This window comes from Coffea arabica, chromosome 5e (assembly GCF_036785885.1).
Source record: "Coffea arabica cultivar ET-39 chromosome 5e, Coffea Arabica ET-39 HiFi, whole genome shotgun sequence".
NCBI classification, from domain to species: domain Eukaryota; kingdom Viridiplantae; phylum Streptophyta; class Magnoliopsida; order Gentianales; family Rubiaceae; genus Coffea; species Coffea arabica.
This window is the reverse complement of record NC_092318.1, coordinates 36897901-36904079: the sequence shown is the minus strand read 5'-3', so window position 1 is coordinate 36904079 and position 6179 is coordinate 36897901. Positions and strand designations below refer to the sequence as shown.

Sequence of the window (6179 nt, the reverse complement as noted above, 5' to 3'; positions counted from 1 at the left end):
ACGGAATTGTGTAGCCTGAGTTATTGCGTTTGAATTCAGTCATGAACTTCTGGTTCTGTAATTTGTAGATTCGACCTGGATAAACTGTGAACTAGGTTGAGTTGTCTTCATCAAAGTTGTAGCCCTTTGTCTTACCTTTGAAATGGTACAAATTTTACCCCAATCTGATAAGCATAGTTTCGGTTGTGACTGATACGCTAAGAGACGTCAAATCTGCCATTTAGCTATTTGCTTTTAAACTTGATTTCCGGTTGCCTTGTTAAGACTTGTGTTGTAATTGGATTATTTTGGAGCCTAATTGAAGGGCTATGGTGGTAACATTACTTGCGTGTGATTTTGAGGGCTGATTTGAGAAAAATAATAAAGTCATAAATGGTTGGAAAATAGCTAAATACAAGGGGCATGCCGCCCAAATTTTCACTCGAAGGTTAGGCGGATGTACTTGCGACTCGAGCAAAGAATTGAGGTCGAATTGCACTTGAATTGTCTAGGGTATTCGAGTCTTCTTTCGTAGAGGTATATAAGTTGGAATTTGGCCAAAACTCGTACCCTTGGAAAAATAGAAATACGTTTTCCTCGTCTTTTCAACTCAAATGGGGATTCTAAAGTTTTAATCGCTTCCTTACCTAAACTAAAAGAGCGAGCATGAATTTTCGAGAGTTTAAGAAGTCATGTGACTACTACTTAAACAAGTTTCATTTACTTGATCTTCTTGAAGTGAAACTCCTATGTTTCGAATCCTAGTGGATTTTAAATTCTTAAATGATATTTTATCGCAGATTTGGACTCCAACCAAGGAGTTGGATCTAAACGTGATTTTGAAAGGCACTACATCTTTGGTGAGTGCTTCCAAATACCTGATTGAACCGGACACTTGTTTTCAATACTTGACCCATGTGATTTAATGATATGTAATTTGTTGGATCGGACAAAAGTCTATTTTATCGCACTTGTCCTAATATGATCTATACTTGTTTATTGTTGCAATTGACTTGATATACTTGTACTTAACTTGTAAGTGCTGAGCGGCAACATGTACCACACTTAATGTGAGTGGGAGGTACCTCTCATTCCCGTCTCCGTACTTTCATTTTGATTTAGTCGATTGGAGATGTTATCTCATCGACTTCTTGAGGACCCAAACCCCACTGTCTAGTTAATCGAGTCGAGTAGGCAAGGGTTTGGTCGATTAGATAACGAACCATGGGTATCTAGTGTTGTCGAGTGGAGTGTTATCTTCTCGACTAATTGATATACTTGAGTATTATCATTAGTGTTTAGTTGGTGTTCGGGCCCGGTAAGGGGGTTGAATGGTGAACGGATTGGAGTTAAGCGAAATACTACTGGATTGGTTACTTTACTTGAAAGTTGACGGAGTGTCAACTAATACTTGATCAAGCTCTGGTGAAGCAATGGGAACTTGGCTCCTGAGAGCCATCCGTATCCTTATACTTTGACATGATTATTGCTTATTGGATTCTTGTTTTTTTTGAAAAACAAAACACTTTACACTCGTTTATTTTGAGATTTGCTACTTGAGGCGTTATTGCTCATTTTCTTGACTTGTTATGCTCGCTAATTTGCTACGTTGATATTTGTACTTCTAAAAATGGTCAACTTATTATTTGGAACCTCACTTGGTTTTTAGCTCATTGCACCCCATTTGTTTTCCTTACAGGGGGTGCGAGCAAGGCGTGAGACTGGTACAGACTAACTTAGTCTAGTTTTTAAATTTTTGCAATTGTTCTCGTGCTAGTGCTAGACTAGGGTTGGATGAACTTGGATTGTAAAGATTTTAATGTATTTGGGCATGTATGAGTCTTGGAGCTGGATTTAAGTATTAATGTATACTTTAAGCTTGGAAATTATTATTCTAGTTCCTTTCTATGGCTGTAAGTTGTTTTCTTTCAGTGAGTGAGTCATGGTGAGAGTTGGACAGGCGGTTCGCTAAACCCTAGGGGGAGGTGGGGTCGTCACAATTTCTGCACGGTAGTTCTCTTAAATCCTAACAATGATTGCTTGTTAGCAGCCAATATTACTATTACTTACTAATATGACAAATTACAATTCACTATTACTCTGAATTTCTGAATACTAACTGTTCTAAATCCCATTAAGTATTGCTTATTAGTTACCCATATTACTATTACTATTCATTATTACTAATTACTATGTCTAATTATTATGTACTATTATTACTACTAATTACTTCGCACTATTATTACTGCTAATTACTATTGATAATTCGTTATTACTAATTTAAATTACTATAATTGACCAATATGACTAATTACTATTCAATAGGAGTTACTATGAATTTCTAAATACTAACTGTGAGGACCTAGAAAATTTGTCAATTCACCTAGTTTAAATACATGGTATTTTATTTATTTGATCATCTATTTGTTTATTTTTTGATTTGATGATGATTTTTTCTTAATACTTTTATTAAATTTTACATGTGAAAGTTAATGTGTGGGATAAAATGAAAATTTTCTTTGTAGTGGGGTGAAAAAGAAATTTTTGGAAAAAAAAGGAGGACTTTAGTGTAATAAGAGAGAATTGGGGCACTTGGAGTTAGAGAGCTCTAGAAGGACAAGTGTTGGGACACTTGGAGTTAAAGAACTCTAGAAGGTGATAAGTGTCACCATAGGAACCAAGGGAGACTTTTGATCAAGTGTTTTTGTCATTTAATTTTTTCTTTCTTACCTTGAAAAAAATAAATAAATAAAACAACAAAAATCAAGAGCAAAGGAGAGAGAGATGACCGAGAGCTAGGAAAATAAAAGAGAAGAAAAGCTCAACTTTTTTTCCTCCATTTTTGCTTCAAATCTTCCCCAACTTTGGATGATTCTTGGAATCTTGCTTGAGTTTGGAAGAAAGTCTTGCTTGGGAGCAACTCTTGGAGGAAATTTGGACTTGTCGCTTGATTGAAATTGCTAGGAAAGGTATTGGTTTGAAACCCTCTTTTTCCTTCAAGTTTCTAGTAGATTTGTAGTTAGAAAAATTGAATGTTTGATGGGTTGTTGATGGGTTTTCTTGAAACCTTGATTTAGGTAGATGATTTGAGGAAAATTCCTTATATTTTCAAGGCAAGTTAGGTAGATGACTTGAGGTTTATTCTTGTGCTTTTATGATGAATGTTTATGGTAGATTTTGGTGTTTAAAAACTTGATATTGTGGCTTGTGTGTATATTTCTTAGAAAGTTTGAATCTTGATTGGATTTTGCTGCAAATTTTGGTGAAAAAAATTCTGTTTTGAAAGCTTCTTGATGGCCGAAACTTTTGAGTGCTGTTAGCCCTTATTTTCAAGAAATTTTGGGAAAATCTTACTCCACAAACTATGTTGGACATTAAATTTTGATTGTGAGTTAGATTTGAACCAAAATCATGAGGTTAAATGGGAAGGTTGAGTCAAGGATTGCTGAAAATTTTTTCCCGTAGGAGACTTTGAGCAGTTTTGAAAAATCTGTTATATCTTGGTGAAAAAAAATCTGAATTGAGTTCCGTTTATTGCATTTGAAACTAAACTCTCGGCTCTTTTAACCGTGTAAAATTCATGGTTTGGTTCACTTTCAATAAATACCAGTAAAATTTCAAAATGGGCTGAAAATTCAAGACTGTCCTGTTTTTGCACTTAGTTAAGCAGTGAATTGAGACTGAGATTTGACTAATTTATGGGTCTGAATTTTATGAAGGTGTCTTCTAGAGAGTTGCAGTCGTTTGAGTCTATTTTCTAATGGTATAAGATTTATGATTTTTGGGCTTATGAAACTCAAGTTATGACTTTTCAAAAAGCATTACAAAAATTGGAATTTTTCTTATGAAATGACAAAAAACTTGGAAGGGTCTTGGAAACATTTTTTGGTTTTTAAACCTAACTTTCTTGATTACTTGCACTCCATTTCACACTTGGATTATGGATTTATTATGTATATGAGTTTTCTCTTGACTTGAATAAGAAAACTTGACGTTTTGGATCAAGAACTAGTGGTTTAAATCTTGAAAGTTATTAGGCCTTTTAAATGTGTTTTTAGTGGTGAACTCTCATGGTTCACTCAAGTTGATAACTTTGCATTTTAAAAGTGAAATGAGGAGTTTTTCTTAAACCTTGTTTGCTGGAAATTTTGGAAGGTTTTGGCCGAATCTTGGATTGAAATTTGTCCCGTTTTCTCTAGCTTTAAAGTGAAATTTTGCTCAACATAACTTGCTAATCAATTGCCCTCGAATGTGCTTTTAAAAGGAGCAACAAGTTTGAATTAAAAAGGGGTGAAAAGTGGAGCATCATGCCAAGAGTTTTGTGGAAAAATTTCACTTGCTTGATGTTCAAAACTTGGAGGATTTGTTGGTATCTTTGCTAAGAAATAAATGATGGTTTTGGTGAAGTTTTGACTTCATAAGTTTTAGTAAACTTGAATGCTCATTTATATATATCAAAACTTGAGCAAAAGATTAGGAGTTAAGGAAGTGAAAGTGGTTTTCCCTCCCATGTGTGTTTTGTTAAACTCTTGAGAGGTTTGGCTAACTTTTAAATCGAAAACTCTTGCCATATTTTGACTTACAAATGGAACACTTTTGAAGCTTTTCTTGAGTGTTATCTTAGTGGTTAAATAACGAGAGTTTCTCTCTTAATTCAACAAGAATTTGAGCATGCTTGAGTGAAGGGTTAAGGGGAAATTGTTTGGCCTTGGTTGAACGATTATAGGTAATCGTTGATTATGTATGTCTCAGGTATTCAAGAGGAATTCAAGGGAAACCCCGAGGAAAACTTGTGAAAGTTTTCTCTTGTCTTGCTTATTTGACTATTGGTGAGTGTCAAGTGTATGTTTCTTGATATTTTGATTTGAATGATATCATGTGTTATGTGTTGAATATTGAACTTGATGAGGCGAGGGTGTACTTTATCACACTCGTCCTCTTCTTCTTGAATGATCTTGTACTTGTTTGAATTTGATTGACCTGTATTTGTGTTTGTACTTGTGCTTGACTTGTAAGTGCTGAGCGGAAGCATGTACCACACTCAATCCGAGTGGGAGGTGCCTCTCATCTCGTCTCAGTACCTATATCTTGATTAAATTGATTGGAGAATTATCTCATTGACCCTAGTGTTGAGCGGCAGCATGTACCATAATCAATCCGAGTGGGAGGTGCTTTTTATCCCATCTCAGTACCTCCATCTTGATTAAGTCGATTAGAGTGTTATCTCATCGACCATACTTGTTCTTGCTTGGGTATACTTGAGTATTACCATCACTATTTCTATTTGGCTTTCGGGCCCGGTAGAGGATGAAACGGTGGATGGGGATTCGTGTCAAGTGAATTCTATAGATTTGTTACTTGTATGGTTGGCGGAGTGTCAACAAAAGAAAATGATATCCAAGATCGTGATATGGCAAGCTTGTGGATTAGCTCCTAAGAGCTCCTGTATCCTCTTAATGAACATGTTTTAGTCCTTTTGTGGCTTTACGTGAAACCATTGTTGTTATTCTGTACATGTGCTATTTGAGTTGAATTATGGTACTTGCTCTACTTGCTTGCTTGTTTCTTGGCCTCACTAAGCATCTGCTCATCCCTTTAAATTGTTATTCCTTAACAGGAATTTGAAATGAAGAATTGGAGGCGCTAGACTAGCCAACTTTTTTCTAGAGTTAGTGTGATTCCCTGGGCAACTTTTGGATATTTGAAAGTGTAGATTTTATTTGTATTTGAAATATTATAATTGTAATAGTTAACACTATTGCCTAAGGATTGTGGTTGTTGTTATTCAAGTACTTTCTTGGTTTTAAGAAATTTTTTGGCTTGAAAATCATGATTTGGTTCGAGTGAGTAAATGAGTTCTGACGAGAGTTGGGCAAACGTCCCGCTAAATTCTCTGGTTCGCCCTAGGGGGCGGTGGGGGACTAACCCTCTTAAATCCTACTAAATATTACGTATTAGTAACTCAAATTACTCTTACTAACTAATACATGTAATTAATATTCACTAATAGGTACTAGTACTATTCACTATTACTAATTACTACGTCTAATTACTATGTACTATTAATATTATTAATTACTATGGATTATTATTACTACTAATTACTATTGACAATTCATTATTGCCAACTCAAATTACTATAACCAACCAATACGAATAATTACTATGCAATAAGGGTTACTATGAATTTCTGAATACTA

The 6179-nt window shown here is 34.9% G+C and overlaps 1 long non-coding RNA gene across 1 annotated transcript; it reads left to right on the top strand.

Moving 5' to 3' along the window:
* Positions 1-2729: 2729 nt before the first annotated feature.
* Positions 2730-5790, top strand: LOC140006266 (uncharacterized). The gene is made up of 3 exons (XR_011813905.1): positions 2730-2948; positions 4732-4808; positions 5597-5790. It is a non-coding gene; the product is annotated as an uncharacterized lncRNA (long non-coding RNA).
* Positions 5791-6179: the final 389 nt, after the last annotated feature.